Genomic DNA, 13,576 nt, shown 5'->3' on the forward strand with positions numbered 1-13,576 from the left:
TCAGCTATTATTTTTATGGTTAACTGTAAGAATAAAAATCTAGATTATATATAGACAATGTCATATTACATGTATTAGAAGCGTGTACATCATATACCAACCACACATAGGCTTATAGCCACATGTCACAAGTCGTCAAAGCATGAAAGTTTGATTGATACAAATGAAAGCGCCAAACTTTTTCTTGATACCTGAAGCTCGCCCTTTTCTTTAATCTCTTATATAGTCCATTCTAATGGCCCACAACTGCTCTCCCACCAACTTCATATCTGGGCGGTCCGCTCGTGTCCCAGCCATGCATTGAAATGCTAACTTAAACATTTTTCCAACGATTTCGCTATCAACAGCTTCTTTCATCTAAGGGTCAACCAAACCCATTATTTCACCTTCAGTGTACTTCTTATATGCCTGAAATCAATCATCAATATAGTCAGGTTTAGAGGAATTGGTTGATTCAAGTGTTCACCCTATTTCCATTTCAATCAAAAACCCTTTGACCCAATAGAGATTGCAAAATAAATAAATAAAGACACACACACACAAACTACCGGAATTAGCCCATTTAGTAGTTTTATTGACATATAATAAAGATCAAACACTTCGAAGTCACAACCCGATTCTTGGTTCTATACTGATGCATAGTCTTCTCTGGTACAAGCAAATTAATAACATGCTTTTGGGCATGGTACAAGTTAACATTACGAATGCACAACACTGCTAGAAAACATGTCAATTTGCGACAACAGTTTTTGTGGCTAACCTGTCGCAAAATTTGCCAATGATTTGTCTATTTTGCTACAAATTTTTGTTATTTAATTTCCATTTTGATTTTTTATTTCTTAGGGTTAAAAATTAATAAATGATTAAAAAATGTTGGGAAGTTGTCGGAAAAGAACTAAATCTTGTGATAAAATTTCGACAATCATTTTTAATACCGCTATGTTGTAGAAAACTTGCGTTAAGTTAATATGTTTCACTACTAGAAAACTAGACATTTTTCTATGACTGATTTCGTAGATCTGTTGGAAAACCCACTTTCCAACAATTTTCCAACAAAATGTGGTGTTAGAAAAACACATGCCTGAAAATTGTTTTCAATCATTTTTCAACAACTTTTCTTACAAAATTGCTACAAATATACATCATTGCAAATAAAAAAACAAAAGAAATAGTTGATAAATATGTTTTTTGTTGGAAGTTTGTTGGAAAGTTAGCAACAATTTTCCAACGAAATCCTATTGTTACTATTCTGTTGCAATATTGTAGGAAAATTAGAGGGTTTTTTTTGTTGGAAAGAAATCTGTTGGAATTACTTGTTGTAGGAATTTTGTAGGAAATGTTTGAAGGAAAAGACATGTTTTCTAGTAGTGTTTTTTTTTCTTTTTGTTTTTGCTGAAAAGTCGTGGAAAATTTGTCGGAAATTTTGAGTTGTCAGAAAATTGTAAGAAATCTTTGCAGCAAATTCACCCATTTTCTAGTAGTGCGCAAGGTACCCACTAGCTCACACTTCCTATTCGGTTCAATATACAACCATCAATGCGCAAGGTACAAACTTGATGATGCATGTGCATAAGGGATGAAAAGAACAAGAAACTTACCCATCTTAGAGTCACCTTCTCCTCAGGTGGTCTCCTGCGCTCAATGGGCCTACGACCTGTTAGAATCTCGATAAGTAGAACCCCAAATGAGTAAACATCACTTTTCGGGGTGAGCTGATACGTTCTCATATATTCCGGATCAAGATACCTGACTGTGCCCTTTACTTTGGTCAAAACATATGTTTTATCAAGCTCAGGATCTCCTAGTCTTGCAAATCCAAAATCGGCCACTTTTGCTCTGAATTTCTTAGTTAGAAGAATGTTGGACGACTTAACGTCTCGGTGGATGATTTGCTTTTCTGTTGAAAGTGAAGACATAATCGAAAGTTTTTGTCAAATTATGATTTTTATAATAATTGAATATGTTAAACCAGGTATGCAAGGGCTTGCTAAAACTCCGAATCACGTCGAGCTAATCAAATTCGAGTGTGAGTCCAAAATTTGACTTCATTTAGCAAACAAGCTTAAGTATGAGGTTAATTACAAAGTTTTAATAGACTTGTGAGACTAAATAGGTCTATATTAAACCAAAAAATAAAAATTATTATTTTTTATTTAAGTTAATAAGATATAATTGCACAACACAAAAACTATACACACACATATCACACATAGTGATAGTACCAAACTCAAACTTTAAAAATGTAGCTCAAAGTGAGTTGAGCTTGGGCTCGTATCCTGACTCCTTATGAAAAGGACCTAATGACATTCTTAAGAAAAAGAAGACACGTTTGTGACACCATAGGTAATTTTATTAAAAAAACCTTTCGGAAAAAATTTTGTGGAAGCAAATTATGAGGTAATAGCCTCAAAACGCAAATCCAAACAAACATCCCTATAAGAGCATTCTCAACCTATTCTCTATATTTTTGTGAGGCAGTTTTGTAAATTATATGGTATGGTTATGGATGGTTGTGAGTAGAGGAGAGATAAAATGTTATATGAGAAAGTTAAATTTGAGGTTTCACTGTTCATATCGTATAATTTTTTAATATTTTCTAAAAGTGGTTGTGAGTGATGGAGAGAGAAAAGAATAAAAGTATAAAAAATATTATTTAATTGAACATGAGAGAGAAAGCACGGTGATTTTTAGTGTAATTATATGATATATAGTAGGGAATAGACTGGGAATGCTCCATCATAACTAAAATAACTCGAAAAGATATAGAAGTAAAATCTTAAATATAAAGTACACGTGTACATTACGATTATATATTGGTGTTAAGCATACCGGCGTATAGATGCAGATACGTTAAACCATGAGCAATATCAATGCAAATTTCAAGTCGTTGACTGAGATCCAAAAGGCTTCCATGAACACCTGAAAAGGGGAACAACTAAATTACTATTTTTGCTAAAGTTATGTCGATCTATATTAACAATATTATGGGTTAAGTAACATATACCATCTAGATGTTCTCTTAGGGTACCGTTTGGCACGTATTCTGTGATGACGAGGAGCTCACCTCCGTTATCAACATACCCAAGAAGCTTCACTAGATTCCGATGGTCAGTTATAGCAAGAAGTTCAACCTCACTTCTAAATTCACTTGTTAGAGCATCAGAATGTCCCTACACACTTTTTTATGGTTAAAAGTTAAACCACTAATGGAAATTTTTAATTAACAAATAATTAGACGAGGGTGGTATCAAGATCTATAACGGTTTTGAGCTTGTTCGGGTTTTGCTTGTGGATCGATTAATGATTCTTTGATCTCTTCCTTGTATGAGCTCTTATATCAACCAATGGAGTTGATCGGAACGTACAACACAGAACACCAGTTAATCATTGTCAAGGAAAAAATGATTTACCCTATCACTTTATATACTTGGAAAAACTTGCTAAACAAGTAATCTATTTAGAGTCGACTTCTTATCGAAACAAATTAATGGTTATAACAGTAAGAGACTCCAATGACTTTGGGTTATTTAAATCTCCTTCTTTTCTTTATCTCCGACCGATAACTCCATGTAAATAGTGAATTATCCAACACAGATTGACACGTTCCATATGGCAAGGTTTGGGACGCAACCTTTAGAGTGGCCGAGTTAACCTCCGAAGAAACTAGCTAGGTTAAGGAAAGAACATAAATCTTGGAACAATTTTCTTCCCCATTTTTCCGATGCAGAACACTTGCAATTTATAAGGGGAAATGTGCTAAACATGGATCCTAAATGTTGGGTTATGTAGGCTTCGGCCTACTTCGGGTCAACCCTAATTATCAAGGGTTAACCCTAATTAGGTTTTACCTATATGTAGATCTCATTGTACATGTATTCCTAATTACTAATAAATTACAAGCCATAGTTACTACTTGTGAAGGTAGGTCATTCTAGACCGAACCACGTTAGCTCTCTCGTGCTCGTTTACTTGTTTTCGTTCGTGTTTGTGTCTTGGATTCCTGACCAAACACTAAACTTAAGCAAGAAGAAGTAAAATATGCAAATGGGTTAACCGCACTCTCCTAGCTAGCTAACACACGCAACATGGGAAAGAGAATAAAAAACTAAATGCAAACTCGGAAAACAATTAAACTTGGCTGACTGTTTCATCCTTCTCATTCGGCTGGGCGGTAAACAGGTAAAGTTCGTCAAGTTCCTATCAGTTACGGTTAGGGCCTAGTGGCTCGTATCAGTTCAACTATTGCAAACATCTATGTAGTTATTAACTCTTTTCTAGAATAAGCAAGAGAAAATTGTGGTTTTCGTCCTTGTGGTTTGACCACATTTTGCGGTTTTAGTTCACTAGTTTTGTTTTCACTTGCAATTAAACCCGACCCAACAAACCCCATTAACCGTGTTTGTTAAACCCGGCATGACCTTACGTGAGGGGAAATTTTGTCCATAGTTGGTTGTGGAATCGTTTGACACATTTATCTACCAAATGTGTCATTATCGAAGCCACAATGAGATGAATCGTAATCCTCGTTTGTTCATGTATAGTTTGTGGAAGATGAAGGAAATTAACGACGTAGGGTTAAATTGCAAGTGAAAACAAAACTACTGGACGAAAATTGCAAATTTGAATCTTTTGTACTAAAACTGCAAATATGGTCAAACCACACGGACGAAAACCGCATTCTCTCAATAAAAAAAAGTCAAAGATCAAATGTATCAGTTCTGAAATTGAGAATTAGTCTATGTGACCCAAAAAGTCAAAGTTGTGCTCTCTTTTTCCTGTATAAACAAGTCCTAATTCCAAAAAATCATGTCATGTTCCAATTATGACATGAATTAAGAAGGAAGTAATATTGTAGAAAGAGATTAATTATACATTATAAGTATTAACTATTTAACTACTCGCATTACCTTTATTGCTCGTTTTATGGCAACAAGTTCACCGTTTGGTAGTTGAGCTTTGTACACCATTCCAAAACCACCTTCACCAAGCTTTAACGACGATGAAAAATTTTGGGTGGCTCTTGCCAGCTCGTTCATAGTCAAATGAACCGACCCAATCCTATCAAGTTTTAGAGACATCGTGATTCTTTGAGGACTACTTGGCGCACGCAGTGGGCTTGCTGGAACCTCTTCAGAAACAGAGTTCATTTGTATAGATGAATTTGCATCCACTGCAAAACCTATAGTAATCTAATTTAATTAACCACAATGCCAAAAAAAATGTAGTTGATGACTGCAAGTTTTCATATAATTTCTTTTCATAAAAATTATTAGCAATGAGAATGGTTTCTGTTGGGACCAAAGTAGACAGTTTCAACAGGTTCAAACATGACCTGTCAAATGTGGTGAAAGATGCTACATTTCTATTTTTCTTGCAAACAAATTCATAAATCATCTAAATCAAATATTTTTATTATCTCATAATAATGACCCTAATAATAAATTAATAATAATAATGATGCTTTTGCAATGACCAAAGCATTATCAAAGTTTTGAGTAGAGAAGGTCACCTTAGTAACAGACAAATGAACTTGAAAATGAATTATAATCAAGATGTAGACAACGGAAAAAACATGACTGCACTACTCTAAAATCTTGAGTTGACCCAAATTTTTTATGTTGTTCTTACTGATTATTGTTACAGGCAGTGCCAACCGCAATATTTAGTAGGAGACTTCGCAATCTTAATGATCGTAACTCTTTTTAACAGTTTTGTTGATCTTCAAGAACAAGAATTGGGAAATTGTCTCATATGCAATTAAAGACAACCAAATATATCACACAGCATTTATGAAGTAATGTGGCCATACCATAGTTATGCTTAAGCCCGAAAAGTAGATGTTGCATTTTATGGGTGAAACCCATTTAACCTCCAGACTGAGCAGAACTGTCAAATTGCTCCTGCAATGCCATTGATTGCTGAAGAGCAACCACAACATCAGCCATAGACGGTCGTTTTTTACTAGAGCTTTTCAAACATCGGATTGCAATCTGGACAAACTCCTTCAAACATTTGGGAGAAATTTGTGGAATAATATGAACACTAACAATCTGATCCATCCGCTGTTCTTTGACACACTTTTTAGCCCAAATTCCCAAATTCCACTCCTCCTCTTTAAACCTTGTATCGACTGCACGCCTCCCAGATAGTAACTCCAACAAAACAACCCCAAAGGAAAAAACATCTGATTCCGTGGTCAACATCCCAGTGCTACAGTACTCTGGATCTAGATACCCAAAGGTGCCTTTAAGGCGGGTACTCACACCAGAAGACCTTTTATCTATAATCTTTGACAACCCAAAATCTGAGATCTTTGCGGCCCAATCCTCATCAAGTAGAATATTTGAGCTTTTCACGTCTCGATGTATGACTCCATGCTGTGTACCGACACCAGTGTGCAGGTAGTCTAATCCTCGTGCAGCACCTATGCTTATCTTGAGTCGATGCATCCAAGATAAAGGAGTCTTAGCTTTGTGCAAATGGTGCTCAATGGTCCCATTGGGCATGTACTCGTATACTAGTATCATCTCCTTGTTATCATAACAATAACCAATTAAAGACACCAGGTTACAGTGGCGCAGCTTGGTAAGCATCTCAATTTCGGTCATGAACTCAGCTGCCCCTTGCATAGAATATGAATCCAACCGTTTAATGGCGACAATACGTTTAGTAGTATCTCTAGTTCCATACATATGACCTTTGTATACCTTCCCAAAACCTCCCTTTCCAATGACCAAATCATCATCAAAGTTTCGAGTAGCTAACTGCATCTCTATAATAGAAAAACGATGAAATGCGTGTTCAGTTGCCAATGAATGCAATTTCTCTTCATCAGTGATTGCCACTACAGGGAGCATCTCTTGATTGGATATTGGATCTTCCGATCTCTTGAACTATAGCTGAGAAGAGCAGTTAAAACTACAAATTAAAGTCAAATCAACAAACGCGTCTTAGGAGTTCTATAATCCAAATCAATAAAGCTGGCTTGGATTTAAATATCCACATTTATAAAGTTACAAATAACATTGTATAGTTTATTTGCAAAGTGAATATTAATGCTGTCCAAAAGTAATAAAGTAATACCTTTTGACACTTGACACAAATTAAGTCTTAGATAATTAAAAGTGGATCTCACTATGAGCGGTGCTTCTTCTTCTTGGGGCCACATGGAAAACACAGCTAACAGGTTATAACTATTCCTGTAACAAATTAATTGATGTTTCTATGTAACAACTACCAGAGTTTCGGGTTTTTCTTTCGGTTTTCTAAAACAATTTCTTAAATTGTAAAAGCTGGATTATTTGAATGGAACAATTATTAATTGGGTTAATATTTAATGATTGTTTTGTTGAAGTTTAACATGAAGTATCAGGTGGCAAAAATTAATAATAAACATGTTTTGATCCGTAACATGTTTATCCCATTCCACACATTTATGTAGCATCACAAACAAGACATGAAGAAAAGACAAGATAATCAAGAAACAAGTGTATGACAAGTTAAAGACACAAATCCTAAGATTATGCAAGACAAGTAATCAAATATATATATATGGGCATACCAAATTACCAATCTACTATAACAATAAAAGATGAAACCATAATCATTCTAAACAAATGACTTTAAACCGTTAAAATCATGCATAACATGCCTAAAAACGCTTACTTTCTCTTCTTTGTTGGTGGTTCTTCTTCCTCATCATCATCTTCCTCTTCTTTATCTTCCTCATCACCATCACCATTATCATCATCGTCCTCGTCATCATCATCATCTTGATTCTTTGCATGTTAATCATCATCTTCGTCACCTTCTTCTCCTGAGAAATCCTTGTGTCCTACATCATCATCTGGTTCTACTGCATCTTCTTCATCAATCTCGTCCTCAGTGTCACTTCCGTCTTTTGAATTGCTTCAGGTTCAGTTTTGTTCTTTCTATGAAGCTCAGATAAAAGAAGCCAAATTTTTTCTATTTACAAAGTATATATTGACACAACATTCAATCCTACACAAATTTTCAAATGTTGTGTAGGAAGTACATATATTGTGTAGGCTATCTAGGATTAAATGTTGAGTGAATTTACAAACTATGTGTTCACACAACATTTAATCCTACACAACTTTCCAATGTTGTGTGAGATGTAAATATATTGTGTAGGCTATGCATGATTGAATGTTGTGTGAATTTACAAACTATTTATTACACAACATTCAAACCTACACAACTTCTCAAATGTTGTGTAGGATGCAAATATATTGTGTAGGCTACATAGGATTACTATGTTAAATCATGTACATAATAAGAAATTATAAAATAAACATCCTTGTAAATAAAGTTTTTCATGACATTTAGATAATTACTAATACTAATATATATAAAAGAAAATTTTGGTGACATTGAAACATGATTGGTCCACTTGTTGAGAAAAAACGACCACCTAGCCAAGAACGTTAAACAAAAAGTACGGAATTAATCTTCGTTTGGCTAAACTTTTTCCCGACCCGAATGAACCAATGAGGATGCAAACAAATAGGGTATTTAAAAGTAAATAGGACACAAGAATTTTAGCGTGGAAAATCTCTCAATGCGAGATTAAAAACCACGGTCCTACTAGAGCCGCTTAAAATCAACTATCACTAACAATAGCAATACAAAGTCTTCTCTAGATAAAACTAAAGGCATACACAAATCATCATATACTTGGTACAAACTAACATCAAGTATATGGAATCAAACTACAAAAGAATACGAGTAAGAGGTATCACCAAAGAGAGAATAAATCAATCTCTGGAACGTCTCTTATCTTCAACAAAAGAATGCACACCCAAAATATTCTCTTCGTAACTTGTTGTGTTTATAAAAGAAGAGAACCAAAAAAAGATATCCTCACAATTCTTTCGTGTGATGTCGGCTGGAATGCATGCTCAAGAAAAAGAAAACATATTAATATATTTATGTTTCTTGTCTTCCACTCAAAGCCCACACCATAAAAATCACAAGCCCACCAAACAACCAATTTGGTTGTGTAATATACTGGTAAAAAAAAACGTGAACCTATTTTTTTTTCTTTTCTTTTATTAATAATAATAGAACCCATGTAAAATAATATTTGTTGGGCTTTCTCATAGGCAAAAGTATCCGAACAAATCTCCCCCTTTTTGTCTATGAGAAAGAACTCACCACCCCGGCGAGCGAGCAACATATCTTCAGCTTCTCTCTTGCCAAAGTTTTGTCAACATGTCGGAACCGGTGTGAACTTTATCAAGTTCAAACAACTTGTATTCAATAGCATCTCTAATCCAATGATACCTCACATCAATATGTTTTGTTCTCTTATGAAACATAGAATTCTTAGCAAGGTGAATAGCACTTTGATTATCACAAAGAACCACGTAGCGTTGTTGCATAAAGTCAAGCTCTTGCATAAATCTTTTCAACCACAATAATTCTTTGCATGCTTCTTTTGTTGCCATATACTCTCCTCGGTATTAGACAAAGCAACACACTTTTGTAGTCTTAACTGCCATGACACAGTCCCCCTGCGAATAACATCAAATATCCAGAAGTGGATTTCATGTTGTCTATATTTCCAGCCATATCAGAATCCATGTAACCAACAAGCATGGGCTCCCCATTTCCAAATGTTATACCCAATTTGGAAGTACACCGTAGATATCTAAGGATCCGCTTAACTGCCTCCCAATGCTTTTTACTCGGATTTGACAAGAACCGAATAACAACACCTACTGCATGGGCAATATCAGGCTGCGTACATACCATTGCATACTTCAAGCTTCCAACCGCTAATGCATATGGAACACCATCCATCTCTTCAGTCTCTTTCTCAAAATAGGGCAATCTTTTTCAGTTAACTTAAAGTTGGGAGTAAGAGGTGTACTAACCACATTAACTTTAGACATCTTGAATCTGTAAAGCACCTTCTCAATGTATTGCTCTTGTGACATGTGCAACTTCTTTGAAGCTCTATCTCTAGTAATCCAATGCCAAGAATTTTTTTAGCTGGCCCCAAGTCTTTCATAGAAAACGACTTGCTTAATTCTTTCTTCAGCTTGACAATTTTTTCTGCATTCTTGCCAACAATCAACATATCATCAACGTAAAGCAATAAAATTATGAAATCATTATCACCAAACCTCTTAAAGAAAACACAGTGATCAGACGCGGTCTTTCGGTAGCCTTTCTTCCCCATAACTGACTCAAATTTCTTGTGCCACTGTCTCGGTGCTTGTTTTAACCCATAAAGGCTTTTATGAAGTTTACAACTATAATCTTCTTAACCTTTAACCTACAAACCTTCAGGTTACTCCATATAGATTTCTTTATCCAGATCACCATGAAGGAATGTTGTGTTGACATCCATTTGCTGAACCTCAAGATCAAGACTAGCAGCTAAACCAAGAATCACACTGATGGAACTCATCATCACAACTAGAGAGAAAATTTCATCAAAATCAATACCCTTTCTTTTATTGAACCCTTTGACCACCAATCTTGCCTTGTACCTAGGTCGTGAGGTATGTTCTTCAATCATCAATTTGTAGACCCACTTGTTCTTCAAAGCTCTTTTGCCCTTAGGCAACTTCACCAACTCAAAGGTGTTGTTCTCATACAAGGAATCCATATCATCTAGCATGGCTTCAACCCACTCTCTCTTATGCTTATCTTCCATAGCCTCTTTGTAATACTCGGGTTCTCCCCTGTCTGTGAGTAAGACGTACTCATCATAGACCGCCTGAGTGGGACAAATGCAGGCATATCTACTGGTAACTCGGGATGAATATTCTCATCCAACTCTACCTGCTCTTGAATTATCAACATTATCAGTACCATGTTGTTCGTCATTTTGAATACCATCTTCGTGATGTGGTAAGCAGGAATAGAATCCAAATCAATGAGATCATCAGTGTACTGAGGAACTACTTGTGACTTCTCAATATCTTTCAAACTCTCATCTTCCACAAACACAATATCACGACTTCTAACAAGCTACTTTAAAACCAGATCAAATAGCCTGTATCTAAACTCGTCTTGCCCATAACCAAGGAATGTACATTGTCTGGACTTCACATCAAGTTTTGATCTTTCATCTTTAGGAATATGCACAAATGCTTTGCATCCAAAGACCCGCAAATGACGAAACGAAACATCTATGCCACTCCAAACCTTGTCTGGAACATCATTATTCATTACGCAAAGGAATACAAGGAGTAAGATTAATAACATGCACCGATGTATTTAAAGCCTCACCCGAAAAAAGATAGGCAACCATGCATGTGAAAACAAACATTTAAACCTTTCAACCAAACATCTGTTCATCCGTTCTGCTAAACCATTCAATTGTGGTTTTGGCGTCAAATACCTTTCTCTCTACAATAAGAATTAAAAGGACCAATGTATTCACCTCCATTATCTGTACAAATACACTTGAGCTTCTTCCTAGTTTGTCTCTTAACTAAGGCATGAAACTGCTTAAACACATCAAACACTTGATCTTTAGATTTTAAAGTATAAACCCATACCTTACTCAAATGAAGTCTATAAATGTGACAAAATATAAACAGCCCCCAAGTGTTCTGGTCTTTATAGGACCACATACGTCTGAATGCACCAACTCAAGTATACTTTCTTTTCTATGAGGCGGATGACTTTGAAAAGAAAATTTATTTTGCTTACATTCATACAATGAGAACACTTTTTTTCAAATGAGCATTGTTCACACCGGCCAAGGCATCTTTCTTCAATAAAATAGACATCCATTTTTCATTCATGTGAGCAAGTCTCTTATGCCACATATCGATCACATCAGAATTCATCAACGAATTAACCGAGTCTCTGGAAATCTTTGGATGTGCCATGTATAACTTTGAAGTTCTTTTACCTCTTTCCACGATCAGCGAACCACGAGTGAGTTTCCAAATTCCACCACCAAAGGTACTGTGGAAACCATCATCATCTAATGTGCCTGAGGAGATCAAATTAAGTCTAATATTCGGAACATGTTTCACATTGTGTAAAACCAAATCCATCCCGGTATTAAACTTCAAGCAAACATCCCCAACACCAACGATCTTTGGTAGCCCGTTATTACCCATCTTGAGTATAAGACGAATAAAAATCCCTTTGTGATGTCACATGACAAGTAGCACCACTGTCAACAACCCAACTCGAATCATCACGTGCGATGTTCACCCTATCATAATCACAACAAATATAAAAATCTTCGGTGGCAGTGTTAGTATCAAAAGTACCTTCATCACCGTCATCTTTCTTGTGGTTGTTCTTTTTATTGTTGTAATTAGCCTTGTTGTTCTTCTTTTTTAATTGTCTATAATATATTTTTGTGTTCCCTTTCCTACCACAATGATAGCACTAAAAATCATCAAAACGGTGCTTTGCTCTATTACTCGGACATCTACTATGGCTTCTCCCCCTACTTTCGGTAACCAAGGCATCTGAATGTGAAGAGGAACCTTGTGACTTTCTTCGCATCTCTTCATTTATAATACTACCTTTAGCCAATTCCATAGTAATAATATTGTTAGCTGCGGAGTTGGACAACGATGTCCTAAAAGTCTCCCAAGAATCCGGTAAAGTAGCAAGAAGCCATAAACCTTGTATCTCATCTTCAAACTTAATACATATACCTGCAAGCTAATTAATAACACCCTGAAAAACATTCAAATGATCAGTAACATGAGTTCCATCACGGTATTTCAAGTTTATCAACTTTTTAATCAAGAAAAACTTATTGTTCCCGGTCTTCCGAGCATACAGCTCTTCAAGCTTGGTCCATAGAGTACGAGCATGACTCTCCCCGCTAATATGGTTCAAAACATTAACATCAACTCATTGCCGAATATACCCACAAACATTTCTGTGCATAATATTCCACTCTTCAACAGTTTTATCTTCAGGTTTATCGGTACTAAAAACAGGCAAATAATAATCCTTCACATAAAGAAGGTCTTCCATCTTGCCTTTCCAAACATGATAATTAGAATCATTCAAATTCACCATCCTACATGTATTAGCTTCCATCGTTCAAACAAGTCTTAAACCAAGAACAAGAGCCGAAGCTATGATACCACTCGGTTAGGAAAAACGACCACCTAGCCACGAACGGTAAATAAAAAGTGCGGAATTAATCTTCATTTAACTAAACTTTTTTCCTGCCCGAATGAACCAATGAGGATGCAAACAAATAGGGTATTTAAAATTAAATATTAGCATAGAAAACCTCTCAATACGAGAGTAAAAACCACGGAACTACTAGAGCCGCTTCAAATCCACTATCACCAATATTAGCAATACAAAGTCGTCTCTAGATAAAACTAGAGGCATACACAAATCATCATATACTTGACACAAACTAACATCAAGTATATGGAATCAAACTACAAAAGAATGCGAGTAAGAGGTATCATCAACGAGAGAATGAATCGATCTCTGGCACGTCTCTTATCTTCAACAAAAAACACCAAAAGAATGGACACCCAAAATATTCTCTTTGTAACTTCTTGTGTTTACAAAAGAGGAGAACCAACAAAAGATATCCTCA

General features: G+C 35.6%; 2 pseudogenes across 1 annotated transcript; both read right to left on the reverse strand.

Moving 5' to 3' along the window:
• Positions 1–210: 210 nt before the first annotated feature.
• LOC143570914 (calmodulin-binding receptor-like cytoplasmic kinase 3) lies at positions 211–5,298 on the reverse strand (annotated as a pseudogene). Its single transcript, XR_013142017.1, has 5 exons — positions 4,908–5,298; positions 3,005–3,170; positions 2,830–2,919; positions 1,599–1,897; positions 211–408 (listed from the first exon to the last, which is right to left on the reverse strand). The product of XR_013142017.1 is annotated as a calmodulin-binding receptor-like cytoplasmic kinase 3 (transcript).
• A 273-nt stretch (positions 5,299–5,571) lies between these two features.
• On the reverse strand, positions 5,572–6,878 carry LOC143570915 (receptor-like protein kinase FERONIA pseudogene; annotated as a pseudogene).
• Between the last annotated feature and the right edge of the window lie 6,698 nt (positions 6,879–13,576).

Source organism: Bidens hawaiensis, unplaced genomic scaffold, assembly GCF_021521415.1.
Source record: "Bidens hawaiensis isolate Kalapana, Puna unplaced genomic scaffold, B.hawaiensis_p1.1 tig00025175_1, whole genome shotgun sequence".
NCBI lineage: Eukaryota > Viridiplantae > Streptophyta > Magnoliopsida > Asterales > Asteraceae > Bidens > Bidens hawaiensis.